Source organism: Homarus americanus, unplaced genomic scaffold, assembly GCF_018991925.1.
Source record: "Homarus americanus isolate GMGI-L3 unplaced genomic scaffold, GMGI_Hamer_2.0 scaffold24260, whole genome shotgun sequence".
In the NCBI taxonomy this organism is placed as follows: Eukaryota; Metazoa; Arthropoda; class Malacostraca; order Decapoda; family Nephropidae; genus Homarus; species Homarus americanus.
This window is the reverse complement of record NW_024721079.1, coordinates 8,039,807-8,058,265: the sequence shown is the minus strand read 5'-3', so window position 1 is coordinate 8,058,265 and position 18,459 is coordinate 8,039,807. Positions and strand designations below refer to the sequence as shown.

General features: G+C 44.5%; 1 protein-coding gene across 13 annotated transcripts in view; it reads right to left on the bottom strand.

Moving 5' to 3' along the window:
- LOC121861523 (BLOC-1-related complex subunit 8 homolog) overlaps nucleotides 1–18,459 on the bottom strand; it is a 113,738-nt gene that overhangs the window by 89,990 nt on the left and 5,289 nt on the right. The gene's annotated exons all lie outside the window — the stretch shown is intronic.

The window sequence follows — 18,459 nt, the reverse complement described above, 5'->3', positions numbered from 1 at the left end:
ATCTTTGGTCATCCTCTCTTAATGATTATGGGGAAACTTTTGTCGTGGCTCTCGACATCCCCAAAGCATTTGACAGGGTATGGCACAAGTCTTTGCTGTCTAAACTTCCCTCCTTTGGTTTCTCTCCCCCACTTTGTTTTCTCATCTCTAGCTTCCTTGAGAACCGATCCATGGCAGTTGTTGTCTAGGGATCGATTTCTCGCTCTTTCTCTACCAGTAGTGGCGTCCCACAGGGTTCTGTTCTTTCACCAACTCTCTTCCTTCTTTTTATCAATGATTTACTTCACACTACAACTAATTCTATCCATTCTTACGCTGATGATTCTACTCTTCACTCTTCCTCACATTTTCCCCTTCCTCCTAACTCTCAAACTAGATAGGTTTCTAGAACTGATATCATTACTTCTATCAAAGCAGATCTGTGCAGCATCTCTGAATGGGGAGGTACAAACTTGGTTAAGTTCAATACAGTAGTACCCCGATTTACGCAGTCAATTGAACCCACAGGGTACCGCGGAAAGTGAAAACCGCGTAAAGTGAACAACTAAACATATGGGATTAATTCCAATAGAGACTGGCCCGACCCCCAAACTCCACTTTTTCCTACACAATACCTATGTTGTAGTAAAAATAACATCTAAATTTTATGATGGTATGCTCACACAATTAATATTTAAGAGAAATACAGTCGCCATGTTAATGTCCATTCAAATAATGGACTCAAATCCCACCCCCCCTCTTCCCAGCTCACTAGCTCTTACCTCTCTGAGAAATGATTGGGTGAAAACACTAGATTTTAACGTTTAGTAATAAATAATACCTCAGACTAAAGTTAGGATAATATAATTGACATTTCTGGATTCCTTGCAGGTCAGGGAATATTTTGAATGTAAACTTCATATATTTTGCACAAAAGATAAAATATTTGCTTTGTGTAAACCAAATTATTACATAAGATCTAAAATTTGTATGTCTAATGCAAAATCCATGATGTTTATATTCAAAATGATCATCATATTGTAAGAATTCCAGCAATGTAAATTATATTCTGGTCGAGTAATTTGTATGAATTTTATGAGCTAAAACAAATATCTTCAGTTAATAAAAAAAAATATTCTTCACGACACTATCTGTCAATCAAAGTACCCCACCTTCCCTCCCCCCCTCCTTACGTCTTGACCTCACTCTCCTCCCAGCTTACTTACCTTCCCCCTCCCCCCCTCCCAGTGTTCAACCATATGAAATTGCCAACAAACTCCTGAAATTTAAATCCAAGCGCTCCACGACCCCAATTGACCTCCCAATCAAAATATACAAGGAGTTTGCAGTCGAACTTGCCACCCCCCTGTTTTCTTATTAATGCATCCCTCAGACAAAGCAAATACCCTAATGAATGGAAAACCGCATTTGTCACCCCCATCCCCAAGGTCACCACCCCACAGTCCCCTAACGACCTCAGGCCAGTTGCCATTACCCCCATACCGTCTACTTTGTGAGGACTTTGTTTTTGAATGGGCATTTGCCAATATCTATCAGTCAATTGATCCACAGCAATTTGGCAATATGAGGACCTCCTCTACATCACACTGCTTGGTGAGCTTTCTGGATTTTCTGCACAGGAACTTGCAGAAACGTAAGACATCACTGGCCGTTGCCCTTGTGAACTTCAGGAAGGCCTTTGACCTTGTTGATCACTGCACTGTTATCAACAAGGCTATTGCACTAGGGCTGCCCACCAACCTGGTCTCATGGCTCACTGATTTCTTGAGTGGACGTCGCCAGGCAGTGAGGTATCAGGGCTTGGTCTCCACATTCCAACACCTCACCTGCGGTGTTCCCCAGGGGACCAAGATGGGACCACTGTGCTTCCTCATTCAGATCAACGACGCTCTATCGGACACTCCTCACAGGTGGAAGTACGTGGATGACTGCACTGTGGGGGTTATAGTGGACAACACCGCACCAGACTACTCATCGCTACAAGGCACCTGGACAGGCTACAGGCATGGACCACGGAGAACAAGGTCACCATCAACCACACCAAAACCGTAGTCATGCACATCAATACCGCCACCACTCCAGTGCAAGCCCCAGCAGTCACAGTGGGTGCCCATCCTCTCCAGCTGGTGCAGTCTGCCAAACTCCTGGGTGTAACCATAGACAACAAACTTGACTGGAAGGCCCATGTAAATAACACAGTCAAGGCAGCCTCGTATCGTCTCTACATGCTACGACGACTTAGGTCACTTGGGACACCCACGCCAGAGCTGAGGACCATCTACAACGCCTTTATTCTCCCCAAACTAACGTATGCGTCACCAGCCTGGTCGTCTTCTCTCAACTCCACCCAACAACGTCAGCTAGAGAAGGTACAGAAAAGGGCCTGCAGAATCATGCTCGGCGCAGAATACTCCGGCTACACCAACGCTCTCTCCACCCTGGAAATGCCATCCCTCAGTGACCTCCACCACCAAGCACTGGAAAGGTTTGGCAGTGGACTACTGCACCACCCTCGTCATCGCCACCTCCTGCAGCCCCCCACCCAACTCGCGCAGTCCGCCACTACAACAAAATTCAGCCCATAAGAGCCCGCACCGATAGATATAAGAACAGCACCATCCCATCTATTGTTAAAATAATAAACAACTCCTGATTTATGTACTGTACAGCCCTGTAAATGTATTCAATGCATATTATATCATTATGTCTAAATCAAATGTAAGTGTAAATTTTCAGCCACCGGCTGCAACTCTATTAATAAACCGTTTATTATTATTATTATTATTATTATTATTATTACTCACGCCAGCTGGGTTGGTCGGTCCCAAACCTCCCCCCCACCTTCCCTCCCTACCAGAGAAATGTTTGGGTGAAAAAACTTGATTTTAACTTTTAGTAATAAATAATACGTCAGACTAAAGTTAGGATAATATAATTGACATTTCTGGATTCCTTGCAGGTCAGGGAATATTTTGAATGTAAACTTCATATATTTTGGACAAAAGATAAAATATTTGCTTTGTGTAAACCAAATTATTACATTAGATCTAAAATTTGTATGTCTAATGCAAAATCCATGATGTTTATATTCAAAATGATCATCATATTGTAAGAATTCCAGCAATGTAAATTATATTCTGGCCGAGTAATTTGTATGAATTTTATGAGCTAAAACATATATTTTCAAGGACACTATCTGTCAATCAAAATACTCGCCCTAGCTGGGTCGGTCCCTCCCTCCCTCCCTCCCCCTCCCTACCAGAGAAGCTTTGGGAGAAAATAATATACAGTATTACCCCGCCTAACGCGGTTTCACTTAACACGTTTTATCATATACGCGGTGCCTCGCCAGAGCTGAACTTTCACTTAACACGGATTTTTTCCACATATACGCGGTGAGTGTCCGGCTCGAGACGCTATTTTTAGATTTGCCCCACCCGCCACCCTGCCTGACTGACTGCCTGTTTTAGCTCATAAAATTCATACAAATTACCAGGCCAGAATATAATTTACATTGCTGGAATTCTTATAATTTGGTGATCATTTTGAATATAAACATCATATATTTTGCATTAAACATACAATTTTTAGATAAAAAATTTTCTGTAGGTAACTATGTTATCTTTTGTGCAAAATATATGACATTTATATTCAAAATATTCCTGGTCTTACAAGGAATCCAGCAATGTCAATTATATTATCCTAACTTTAGTTTGAGGTATTATTTATTAAAATTTAGTGGTTATCCCACACATCTCCTTGGGACGGTTGGTGGGGGGTGGGGGGGAGGGAGGGACCGACCGACCATCTGTTACCCTGTGAAGAATTATTTTTTTTTTTATTAACTGAAGATATTTGTTTTAGCTCATAAAATTCATACAAATTACCCGGTCTGAATATAATTTACATTGCTGGAATTCTTATAATTTGATGATCATTTTGAATATAAACATCATATATTTTGCATTAGACATACAAATTTTAGATAAAAAATTTTCTCAAATTAACTATGTTATCTTTTGTGCAAAATATATGACATTTATATTCAAAATATTCCTGGTCTTACAAGGAATCCAGCAATGTCAATTGTATTATCCTAACTTTAGTTTGAGGTATTATTTATTAAAATTTAGTGGTTTTCCCCCAAAAATTTCTCAGAGGGAAGAGCCAGTGAGTGTAGTGTGAGAAGAGGGGGAGGGAGTTGAGTCCATTATTTGAATGGACATTAACTTGGCGACTGTATTTCTCTATTTCTCTTAAGTATTAATTGTGTGCATGTACCATCATAAAATTAAGATGTTATTTTTACTACAACATAGTTATGTGTCTTCAAAAAGTGGAGTTTGGGGGTCGGGCCGGTTTCTATTGGAATTAATCCCATATGTTCTGTTGTTCACTTAAAGCGGATTTCACTTAACGCGGGACCCTCTGGGTTCTATTGACCACGTTAAGTGGGGTACAACTGTATAGTGAGACCCAGTTATCAGCACAGGGGCTTCTATTTTTTTTTTTTTTACTTTTGGACTTTGTTATTTTTGTTTGGTAAAAACATCTGGTCCTACCACCTGGTCCCTCTGGTCAAAGATTTTCAAGTTTGCGCATGCGCAATGTGAAGAGTGACGTAGCAGTGACGTCTCTAGCACTCCACCTCAAACAAGCCAAACTATCTACCTGACTGCAGTGCAGCCAATGTGCCCTGTGCCCGCCGTTAAATGCTCCCATTCGTTGGAGACGGCGGCAGTAGGTGACAGTGATGCTGACGACTTTCATTTTGAAGACAAGTCTAAGAAGCAGAAACCTCAGAAGTCAGGGTCTCCAGCAGGGGCTACGGCTCCCCCTCGCACCCCGTCTGGGGCTGTAGAGGGTGACCTCCTTCTGCCGTTGGGGTCCCCAAGTGAGCTTACATGTGGCTCAATGACCGACCCTCCGCCGACGATGGATATAGGGGGATTCCCTTCGTCTTCCTGCCCCATCGCGCCTTCGTCGTCTTGCCTTTCCTCGGGACTTGCCTCCGAGCAAACGGACAACCTGGTTCTTTCGTCACTGCTCTCCACTTCAGGACTCAACACTTCGTCTCCGCCGAGGTCCTACAGCCGTAATAGTCACCACACAAATGGACGAGACGGTACGCCTGCTCACTCAAGAGGGCTTTCCTACTCCCCAGGGGGAGGTGATGCTGAAGTTCACCACCATCACCCCCAGAAACTCGTCGTACCAAGGCAATGGTTCGCCACGTACCCTGGGAGATCCCTATCAACGATCTTCGCCCTCTTCTCCCACTACTACTAGACATGGAGCGCCGCATCAACCCGGTCTCCAAACATCCATCCAACGAACTCATCGGCTGGTGGGTGGGCCCGCCTCCCCACAAAGGTGAATGTAGGACCTATTCACAACTGTCCTCTCGACCGATTTATCGGAACCCAAAAAATCTGTGGTCGTTACCAATCGTGGAAACACCGCACCTGGGAGTGCACGAGGATGGTCGCCTGCGGTTTCTGTGCAGGTCCTCATGACACAGTGGAATACAAATAAAAAATTCAGAACAAAATCCCAGCTGTTCCACGGGAGTCAACTGCCATGGCAGTAACCACGCCTGGAATGCCAACTGCCCACAGTGTCCTGGCACACGCCCAGGGAAAACTTACCTTGTTCCACCGCCCTCGTCTCTGACGAATCCCCTGTTAACTAAACCTCACTCCTATCGACCACCGCCACTTCCATCCACCAAGGATTTCCCATTGATCTCCTCTCCTCTACCATCCCCCCTATCACCCATTCTTTCTCCCCTCCCTCCCTCTCCCCACCGTTCTCGGAACAAGGTCGTTGCCGGCCCTGCCACACAGTCACCACCATCTCCTGCCAACCTGGACCCCCACTGTCTCTCACCAACACCAGCACCACCACCTCTTGCTCACCTGAACCCTCACCATCCCTCTCCGTCGCCACCACCTGCCCAGTCGGGCCCTCGCCAATCCTCGCCACCACCTCCAGCTCCTGCACAGGTACACCAAGTTGGTTCTATGGAAACAATCACTCTCCGTCTGGATCGCCACTCCAAGCAAATCAACCTTCTCTCTGCCCAACTCAACTCGTTTGTGGAGACAATTGCGACATTGCAGAGGCAACAACAACCCATTCTGGACACCTTGACCCAACAGGGGCACACTTTGCAAGCCCTGGTGACCCGCCTCCTTCCTTCCCCCGAGATGGAGGATCCATCCCTTGCTCTCACAAACCTCCCTCTCCAATACGCTCAACAGAATTTGGTACCTCCTCTGGAGCCCCTTTCTATCCCCACCGACTCATCTCACACCAGAGGCCGCTCCCTCCTCTTCTTATAGTGGAATATCCAGGGACTTAGACCTCGCTGGACAGACCTCGCCCAGTTTGTGCTCTCCCAATAAGTAGATGTTGCTCTACTTCAGGAAACCATCACAGACAATGTTACTCAACTCCGCCTCTCTGGCTATACTGTTTACACCCTGCCTCGGTACCGTGGGCAGGCTCGTGGCCTCCTCACCCTAGTGAGTAACACCATTCCATCTGTTCGTCTCCCTTCACCTGACTCACATGGACCCCCGTCTTAATTACTTTCTGTCTCCCTTACTCTTGGTGACCGGACCCTTTGTGTAGTCAATGTTCATTTCAAGAGTGATTCTCTGGACCCCCAGGTTCTTCATGGCCTCCATGATGGGGTTCCCACTCTTGTTCTTGGCGACTTTAATGCCCGCCATCCCACTCTTACTCTAGATTACCCCACTCCATGTACCCTTAACAGATCATATCACTCACAGTTTCTTAATGGGGATGATGATGTTCGCTTTCTTCGTCCTGATGATCCTACTCGCCTCCCCATAGATTCCTTGATGTTAGTTTACTATTGAACGGTCATACCTCCTTTCATCCTACCATCTGCACCAAGGCTGCTCTGTATAGTGACCATCTTGCCGTTACTACCCATCTCAGGCTCTCCTTCTCTGCACCTACATCAGTTCCTTATCGATCCCCTTGCCTTCATCTCACACAAGATGCTGTTCCTTCCTTTATCCAATACCTTTCTACCTGGGCGGATTCCTATGTTGTCCCTCGACTCTTACAGCACTGATTTTGTTGATGCCGTGTATGACTCTGTCAATCGCGTTGCCCCTCCACGCCCTCCCCAACACCCCCAGAAGTGCCACCAACTACTGGTATCGTATCCCTGCCATGAGACATCTCCGGCAGGTAACCCGTGATCTCCACTCTGCCATACGGAGGTCTCGCTCTCCAGAGGACTGGGAAGACTTCAAAAGCTGGTGCTCCTTTGCAACTCAGGAGCGTCGTCGGATTCGTGAGGCGGACTGGTTATCCTTCAAGGGGTCTCTATCATTCCAGTCGTCACCCTCCTATGTGTGGAATCGGATTAATGCTATACGGGGTACTCGACATTGGCCTCCTCCCCACCCTGACCCCGCCTCTTTTGCCTGCTCTTTAATGGAGGACTGGGCACGAGCTTCCTCCCCTGAGGCACTTCCAGATCCGATGCAGGAGGCAGTGCAGGCTCGCATCGATGAGTCCGAGCCTGTTGTTCGTGCTGCTCTTACCTCCCCTGCCCTCACTGATCATCCCATCACACAGTTCGAGCTTGACAGTGCTCGTCACTCTAGAAAAGACACCTCTCCTGGGGATGGTCAGATAACCTACTCCGTCCTCAACGCCTGTACAGTACTAATATTCCTAACGACCCCTTGCTCGCTCTCTACAATATGTCGTATGAACATGGGGTTTTCCCATCTAACTGTAAAAATGACACTATTATCCCCATTCCTAAAACGGGAGATCCAGGGAAATATCGACCCATTAGTCTTACCTCCTGTGTTTGAAAGATGGTGGAGAGGATACCCCATCGTCGCCTTCTTTACACCATAGGCAGCTTCCACAACTCCCTCAATGGTTTCATACAACATCGCAGCACAGCACACTCCATTGCTTCCTTTTATTGCAATCAGACTGTCCGCGTCTCCATCTTCCTTGATATCAAGGGAGCCTTTGATACGGCTCAGCCTGCCCTCATTTTAGCTGAACTTGCCCGGATAGGGGATTAAAGGGCGACTTCTTCGATGGATCACCTCTTACCTCACTGGATGTCAGGCCCGGGTTCGCGTTGAAGGCTTTATATCTCCTGTTCAAGAAATGAAACTCGGTACCCCTCAAGGTGGAGTCCTGAGTCCCACCTTGTTAAACACTCATGCAGTCCATTGCATCTCTCCCGTAGCCAACAGAAGTCGTCTACTCAGGATATACCATTAATGTCCTCCTCCAAGCCCCTGACTACCTCAGCATGCAGGAAGCCCTTGATCTGGTCTCCAGAGAGTGTGATTCACTTGGTTTCCGTCTTTCAACTGCGAAAACAAAAGCCATGTGGCACAGTCGTGTTATACCCCCCCCCCTTCTCTTATCAGGAACGCCCTTGGACTGGGTTAATGAGACAAAATACCTGGGTGTGTATGTAACTTGCCAACATTGTCAGATCCCTGAAGTCCGCAATCTTCCGAGACATATGCTTTCGGCGTCTTGCTCCCCTCTCTACCATGTGCAGGGGTACCCTTGGTGCCACCATCCCTGTACTTCTCACCATATACAAGTCCTTTGTCCGTTCCTGTGTTGACTACGCCGCCCCTGCCCTCGTCAACATTAGTCAGACTGCTGTCAACCGTCTCGAAGTTATCCAGAGGAAAGCTGCTCGTATCATCCTTGGGGCCCCTCAGTGGACACGCTCTACTTCTCTATATACCGAACTTGGACAGGAGTTTTACCTAAAAGCTATCGTTTCCATTCTATGGGATCCTCGGGGCAACTATGTCCAAGCCAACTTGACTCCTGCTGTCCAAGGCCGACCTCCATCTGGAAGACAGTGGCAAAGGTCACTCATCCGAGCCCTTCAGGAACAAGACCTCCTGCCTGATATTGTTGTCACCCCGCTGTTGGTTCGTCTCCTTATCCCTGGCTGGATTTTCAGCCTGAAGTGATAGCCCTCGGTGGACCGCTCCCGAAATCCCACGTTAACCCTGTTATTCTCTGCAAATACCACCTCTCCAGGGTCGCCCACTGGTCCCCAGGTAGGGTCGTCCTTTACACTGATGGCTCTGTTGACCCCGCTACAGGTAGGGCCAGGGCTGGTGTCTGCATCTCCCGTCCTGACGCCCCTGAGCCTATCAAACCTTCTCTCAGAGTTTCTGGCGGGGCATCCTCCACTCAGGCTGAACTGATAGCCCTCCTTGCTGCCCTTCTCACTGAGAAAGAAGCCTATGGTTTCTGCCCCTTGCTTGTCTGCTGCAATTCCAAGTCTGCTCTCGACGGGATCGCATTTGGATCAGGGGAAAATAAGGACCTCATCCTCCGAATATGAGGGTTAACATCCACACTTCAGGATGCAGGCCGTCCTGTGACATTCCTATGGATACCCAGTCATGTCGGTATCTTGGGGAATGAGGCAGCACATGGCCTTGCCAAGACTGGCTGTAACAAGGCCACACCTGACTACATTGTTCTTCTAACACTTTTACAGCTTAGGACCCAAATTCGCCGCAAACAGAGAGAAGCTCGGGAAGCAGCCATCCCCCTGGACTCCCCGCCCACTTGGTACAATGCCCTCCGTAAACTTCCTGACCTCTCTTATGTCTATGGGAAAGGGTCGTGGAAAAGGGACGTGATTGCTGCCCGTATCATCATTGGGTATGACTTTGCTTGGGAGATTGGTATCCCCACATCCCCTGAGCAACGCTCTTGTGCATTATGCAGGAGACCCGACAGCCGCACCCTTGTCCACAAACTCCTAACATGTCCCCACACACAACGCTTCCATGCCGCCTGCTGGACCACCACTCCACGACCCCCTGACGGAGACACGATGAACCTCCCCATACTGGCCAGATATTATGTACATAATATTGATGATGCATTCAAGGAATAGCCTTCCTTCCTCAGGCTTTTGTAAGCCCCTTTATAATATTCATATATACTTGTGACACTTGCCAGATGCCAAAGGTGTTATTGTATAGGGGTACCTAGTGACAGCACTAGGATCCCACTTCCTCTATCAAGGAATAAATATTGAAATTGAATTGAATTGAAATTGAACTGACATCTACATGTTTCTTTTCCTGAATCTAAGATCTAATTATAAAAGGATAATACAGAGAAGAATGTACAATACAGTGGTCCCTTGGTTAACGAACACAATTCGTTCCAGAAGGTCGTTCTTTAACCGAAAATTTTGTTAACAGAAACCATTGTTTCAATGGGATTTTGGGTAATAGGTTCCAGCTCACCGTAAATTACATACAAACTAAAAATAAATGCAGTAAAGTACACTTACTTTGAGGTGTGTGTATAGATATGTAAATACCAAGATATGTGAACACGCCTGATGCCAAGACTCTGTTACCATTCATTGTACTATTTATTCACATGTCTGTATTACTATATATTATTATAGCATGTCTGATATCTATGCCTATGTCTAATGCCTATGTTCACTTACTATGTCCCGATATACTATGCCTGTACCGCGCTAGTCGAGTAATTAGAGGACCTCATTTATTGTCCTAGTGATGTCTAGCAACTCTCCTTGCCTAGCTAGCTAACTTCCCTTCAGATCGGCTTCGGCCTGCCTACGACGTGGAGTTCCTTGTGCTGGCTCCTGTTCCTGTACCGGTTGGTTATCCTGCCAAGTCTTGTACCACTTATTGAATATATCTACTGCTCGTGCTATTGGAGTTTGAAGAACCTTGTCTAGGATTTCATCCCACCACAGTGTGCATGTAGAAGGCTCCTGGTTGATGATGATGGGAATTAGAATGGGGGTGGAGGAGAAGGGAGAAGAGAAGGCATTGGGGTGGAAGAGAAGTCACCCCATGCTTCATGCTGCCATTTCACCCATAAAATGTTAAGTTCACTTGGTGTAATTCAAGAATATTTTCTTTAAATCAACACTGCACTGCATTATATAGTCAATATGTAAAATAAATTTCAGAATGACCAATAATTGTACAGTCAACCCTCACTTTACGCGGTCCCACATTCCGCGTTTCCACGTTTACGCGGTGCCCTGCCAGAACCCAGGATGCTCACATTCCGCGGTGGGTGTACCCCTTTACACGGTGAAGTATAATTTTTTTTAATTTAGCTCATAAAATTCATACAAATTATCCGGCCAGAATATAATTTACATTGCTGGAATTCTTACAATTTGATGATCATTTTGAATATAAACATCATAGATTTTGCATTAGACATACAAATTTTAGATATAATGTTTACTCTTGAGTAAATATGTTATCTTTTGTGCAAAATATATGATATTTATATTCAAAATATTCCTGGTCTTACAAGGAATCCAGCAATGTCAATTATATTATCCTAACTTTAGTCTGATTTATTATTTATTACTAAAAAGGTAAACAGTCTGGTATTCCCACACATTTATCTAGTAGGGACGTTGGTGGGGGGTGGGGGGGAGGGAGGGAGGGACTGGCGACCGACCATCTGTTACCGTGTGAAGAATATTTTTTTTTTTTATTAACTGAAGATTTTTATTTTAGCTCATAAAATTCATACAAATTACCCGGCCAGAATATAATTTACATTGCTGGAATTCTTACAATTTGGTGATCATTTTGAATATAAACATCATATATTTTGCATTAGACATAAAATTTTTAGATAAAATGTTTAATCTGAGTAAGAATGTTATCTTTTGTGCAAAATATATGACGTTTATATTCAAAATATTCCTGGTCTTACAAGGAATCAAGCAATGTCAATTATATTATCCTAACTTTAATCTGAGGTATTATTTAATACAAAATGTTAAAATCTAAATTTTTCACCCAACCTTTCTCTTGAAGGGAGGATTGGTGGGGGGTGAGGGTTGGGACTGACCGCGCAGTTGGAAGAGGGGGGAGGCAAGGTGGGGTACTTTGATTGACAGATAGTGTCGTGAAGAATATATATTTTTTTTTAACTGAAGATATTTGTTTTAGCTCATAAAATTCATACAAATTACCCGGCCAGAATATAATTTACATTGCTGGAATTCTTACAATTTGGTGATCATTTTGAATATAAACATCATATGTTTTGCATTAGACATAAAATTTTTAGATAAAATGTTTAATCTGAGTAAGTATGTTATCTTTTGTGAAAAATATATGACATTTATATTCAAAATATTCCTGGTCTTACAAGGAATCCAGCAATGTCAATTATATTATCCTAACTTTAGTTTGAGGTATTATTTATTACTATACCTGGTTTTCCCCCAAAAATTTCTCAGAGAGGGAAGAGCTGGCAGTGTAGTGTGAGAGGGGGAGGGTGTGTGTCCATTATTTGAATGGACATTAACTTGGCGACTGTATTTCTCTATTTCTCTAAGTATTAATTGTGTGCATGTACCATCATAAAATTAAGATGTTATTTTTACTACAACATAGTTATGTGTGGTCAAAAAGTGGATTTTGGGGATCGGCCTGGACTCCATTTCAATTAATCCCATATGTTATGTTATTCACTTTACGCGTTTCTCGCTTTCCGCGGTACCCTCCGGGTTACATTAACCACGTAAAGTGAGGGTTAACTGTACTGTACAAATGTAAAAATAGTTTATGTTCAGAAGTCTCAAGCAAGATGCTTCCTCCACTGAGCAGAGACACAAACTGACGCCATTCTAGGTGAGTCAAGTGGCTGTTTGGCACGCTAAAAACTAGTTCCCTGTACTTCAATTATGTTAAATAATTGTTAAAATGACTAAAAACTTTAATATAAGACCTGAAAAATTATTGAATAGTACAACCTTCTTGATATTTACTCAAATGGTAACGAATTTAAGTCCTAAAACCGATTACTGTATTGGAGGACTAATACTACAGCTGGTGAGCAGGCGAAAGCAGGCGAAAACATGTTGGGAAAAATTCGTAAGGAATTCGTTAACCGAATTTTTTTCGTTAACCGAATTGAATATTCTTATGGAAGGTAATTTGTTAACCGAAATTTCGTTCGTTAACCGAGGGATCACTGTAGTGTAAAGCATTACTGTTGTAAGTATAATGTGTTTGTTGGAGAGTTGGACTGTGGTGCTGGTAATGGACTGGTACTGTATGCATTTAAACAGGTTCTAACAAGCTGTCAGCCTGCCACTACTTGAGCAGTCCACTGAGTCTTATTGGGGGAGGTTCTGTCTACAGCTATCTCTGTGTAAAGAAATATGATCCGTGTGTAGGAAATCAGAGCTATCGTATTTTATGGCATATGACACTTTTTTGTTTGAAAAATGTATCTAAAAATCAGCCTCTCTAATGTTACCCACTTTCAGTATCTTGGTTCCCACCTGTCCATCACCGCAGACATCGATGAAGAGATTCAACATCGGATCAGATGTGCATCTGAAGCCTATGGCAAACTCCATACCCGTGTCTTCAGATGTAGGGAGCTGAAATTATCTACAAAGTTGCATGTATATCGAGCAGTGGTCCTCCCCACCCTGCTATATGGCAGTGAGACATGGGTTACATACAGGAGGCACCTCAAGGCACTTGAAAACTTTCACCAACGTAGTCTGTGTTCCATCCTCCTTGTTCACTGGGAAGACAAGAGAACAAATGCCAGTTTTCTCATTGACACCAACTGTAGGAGCACCGAGGCTACCATTATCCATTAAAAACTACATTGGACTCGCCATGTTACCCGCATGGACGACAGTAGACTGCCAAAGCAACTACGTTACAGTCATCTAACAAATAGTAACGTAATGCTGGCTGGCAACTGAAAAGGTATAAGGATAGTCTTAAGACAAAACTGAAAAAGTGCCAAATCAAAACCCCTCACCTGGGAGACAATCACTCCACACCGTAACGCTTGGAGGATCACCACACAAGAAGGTGTCAATACTTTCAAATTAGTCCGACTGCAAACCGAGGCAGACAAGCACCAGCGCCGGAAAGATGCTGCTGCCGCCCCTCCCGCACTAGGTGGAGCCATCCACAAGTACAACATCTGCTAACGACTCAGCCGGTCTCATATCGGCCTCTTTAGTCACCTCAAAACTCACCAACCTAGGTGACATCCTCAATAACTGATATCATTGTATCATAGCTGGATGATCGTCAAACTCGATTCCACGTGACGGCAAAGTAGCATTTTATTTACTTTTTTTATTTATTTATTTATTTTTTTTTATTTTTTATTTTTTTACGGGGATTAGCCCACCCGAGCACAGGTCACCGACCCACATCAGGGCATGAGGGTGGGGGGGGAATATAATAATAATAATAATAATAATAATAATAATAATAATAATAATAATAATAATAATAATAATAATAATAATAAATAGAAAGATAAAAATTATAACAACAAATAAAAATACAATAATCTTAACCATAAATAAATACAAGAACGAAAAAATTAACTAAGAGTGAGAAATGATATACAGTATTGTATGTATGTTGTGTTGTCAATAGTAAGAGAAACAATTGACCCTGCAATTGTGTGTACATGAGGCAGAAAGTCAGATCAGTAACCTGGGACTTGGTCACAATTTTTGTGATGCCATATGGCAGCAGGGTCTACCATTAAACAACACATTATGCTTCCAATAGTAGTATTATAGAAAATTATTTTCTCATGATTATTCAAATAAAACTATTTTTAGGTAATTTATTTACAATGCTAATGTAACAAAATTAAATTAAAGGGGAGACTTTACTTATTGTTGGGTGTAGCTACAGATCCCACACTGTAGCTTATTAAACCAAAGGAATTTAAGAGCCTTAAATGACAATGCCATGGTACTCAAGCCTACCCACCTCCTTGTCATGGGGGACTTTAACTATAGCAACATTGACTGAAGAAATGAAAACACACCAAATGACCTAAATAACCCGGCTACTCTTTTTCTAGAAACTATGAGAGAAACTTTCTGTTCCAACATGTTAAGACCCAACACATTACAGAGGGGAGCAAACACCCTAACCATTGGACCCCATCATAACTAACGGAGAGGGTATGGTGCACCAGTCACCACGTAACGTGTCTTTCAGATTTAACTGTTACTTGGTTCACAACAAAACCAGGCCAAGGTTAAAATATTACATGGGTAGTTACGACGGGATGAGGGAGGAGATGAGGAGTATATACAATGGCCTAAATCACTAAAGGTACTGTAAAAGAACACAGACACTGGGCTGAATATCACAGCCAGCAAAGTAAACCATTTGATCGATAGATATATACCCAAAACCAGACCCAGTACCTCTAGGAATACAAGGAGACCACTACACATGAACCATATGGCAGTCGACATGTTAAGAAGAAAACCCAGAAATTAGTTATGTGGGTTAGAACAAATGATGAACAGGACAGGAGGATTTATACCAGATCCAGGAACCAAGCAAAGTCAGAGTGTAGAAAGGCTGAAAATGTGTTTCAGAGGAAGATTGTGAGTGAAGTCAAGTCAAACCCAAAGGTGTTTTCCCGCTATGCAAAGTCAAAATTAAAAACACGAATACCGGGTAGGTGTTTTGTACCCGAGGCTTGAAGATGGTAGTAACACTGATTCTGACCTGGACAAGACGGAGGCGATGAACAGTTACTTTTCCTCGGTGTTCATAAGGGAAGATGCGAACAAACTTCCCGTGTTTCAGGACAGATGGTTTGACACAGCACTGACCCACATTGTGTTCTTGGAACAGGTTTTAAAATATAAATTGTCAAAGCTAAAGGTTCATAAGAGTCCCGGAACTGACAAGGTGCATCCTAGAGTGATAAGAGAGTTGTGCAACGAGCTTGCTGAGCCCATGAAGATACTGTTGTGTAGATGCCTGGATGAACAAAAGATCCCTAGTGATTGGAAAATGGTCCAAGTGAGTCCTATCTTCAAGAAGGGCGATCATCACTCCACGAATAATTGTAGAGCAGTGAGCCTGACCAGCATAGTAAGTAAAGTACTTGAGAGCATTATAAGAGATGCCATGATGGAACATCTACCACGACACATCCTTGTAAAGGATTGTCAACGTGTATTTATGCCGGGGCGCTCTTGTTTAACACAATTACTCAAGGTACTAGATGTTTGGACAGAAATTCTGGAACAGGGACACAATATCAACAATATATACCCAGATTTTGCCAAGACTTTCGACCGCGTACCCCCATGAAAGGCTGAAAATTAAACTGGAAGGGTACGGGTTTTGGGAAAGTGTCCTAGTATGGATCGGAGACTTACTGCATGATCGCAAGCAGTGTGTGGTGATTAATGGTATGAAATTTTCATGTGTACCCGTGACAAGCGGGGTACCACAGGGCCCGTTGTTGTTTGTTTGCTTCATAAATGACATGTCAGAAGCTGTACATTCCTCCATACAAATGTTTGCAGATGATGCCAAGTTATTTAGGGAAAAAAGAACCAAACAGGCTGTGAAGAGCTGCAGATGGATCTCTGTGAGCTTAGAGAGTGGTCGAAGAAATGGCTGCGGAAATTCAACGTCACTAAGTGTAAGAGGGTGCACCTGGGACGTAGCAACAGTAAGGAGGCAAATCATATGTCCCAATGGGATGAAGAAACTCCATTACTGTACTAGAGACTCAATGTGAAAAGGACCTGGATGTGTATGTTGACAATGAACTGAAGTTCTTGGGTCATTGTGAAAAGAAGGTGAATCAAGCAACTAAATTATTAGTTTCATAAGAAGTTCGTTCACATATCTCAACGGTCCGTCCCTCGTAACGATCTTCAAGAGTGAGGTGCTTCCCCACCTGGAGTTCTGTCACCCCGTCTGGTCCCCGAAATATGCTAAAGACTGTCAGTTGATTGAAAATGTCCAAAGGATGGCCATCAGACTGGTGCCTGCACTTCAGCAAACCAGAAAGATTAGAGCGCCTGCAACTGCCTAGCTTATATTACAGACGGGCAAGGGGAGACCTAATTGAGTTGTATAAGCATCTGGAGCTGGCAGACGCTCGCCCCACAAGGGGTCACAGGTCAAGGTTAAAGAAGCTGCAAGTCCAGAAAACTGTGAAGGCGAACTTTTTTGGAGTGAGAGTTGTAAACTCTTGGAACAACCTGCCAGAGTGTTGTGACGGCACCAAGCGTGAGCTGTTTCAAGACCAGACTCGACCAACACCCTGATAATTCATGGATTTTATTTCGCGGTCCTCTATTATTTGCAGATAACACCCTGGTTGTACCCAAGAATGTCTGCAGGTCGTTTTAAATTTGCCGGCATTTTCGCGGCCAGGCAATAATTTCCTTTAACTGTATTGTGTATATGTGTGTGTGTGTGTGTGTGTGTGTAGACACACACTCTCACACACACACACACACACACAGACAATTCACATATACAATACAGCGCCTAGTTCTATGACTGCCAGTGTCTCGTCCGTGACACTGGCACCACAAACCTCTTCTACCTTGGCACCAGACTATTCATTGCCATCTCCACAGCTCGAGGAAAACTGGTAGCCAGTCACAGTGCCAGCCAATCTACTAGACGCTCTCCGGTGCCCTTAATTCTGCCCAGATAGCCGCACGGCCTCCCTGTGAATGTCGACACTGCCCAGACAACCACAGCGGAAATTCAAGGCAGCGTCACCAGCAGCGAAGCCGATTGCCCTCACCTGCAGGCCGCAGATCGTCAGGACAGTCCAACAACCTATGCTTCTACCATCGCCGCTTCGGTGACCGGGCCCTCCGTTGCCAGATGCCCTGCTCCTGATCGGGAAACGAGTCGCCCCAGTTGTGAGCGGGCAACCACCCGGGAGCCAGAACCTGGCCGCCTCTTCAGCCTCACAGATCACTGTACCGGTATGAGCTTCTTGGTCGATACTGGAGTGCAGTTCAGTGTCCTGTCAAAGCCCAGTGGCCAACCAACACCCACATCAAACACCAAGCTATTGGCAGCAAACGGTACTCGCATCAACACCTACGGCTCCAAGTTAGTCATGCTGGATCTCAACCTTGGCCGACGATACATGTGAAAGTTCTTAGTAGCTGATGTCGGTTTCTCCGTCATAGGGATGGATTTCCTGCAGCATTACTGCTTCTCAATCAACATGCAGCACCAAAAGATCTGCAACCCAACTACCCAGCGCTGCGCCAGCAGGCGGCCAACCACCATTGCATGTCTGGGAGGAATTTCGGTCTAAGACGCATTATAGTGGCAGCCCTCTGCCACTCAAACATGAAGTGGTCCACCATATTGAAACCAAAGGCCAGCCAGTCTTCTCCTGCTTTCGGCACCTAGCACCCAACAGACTCCACATCGCAAGGAGGGAGTTCAATCAGATGCTCAGTCTGGGCATAATCCGCCCATCGAAGAGCACCTGGTCATCGGCGCTGCACATGGTGCCCAAAAAGCAGCCCGGAAGCTGGTGCCCCTGTAGTGGTTACCGCGCCCTCAATGCAGTGACAGTCCCCGA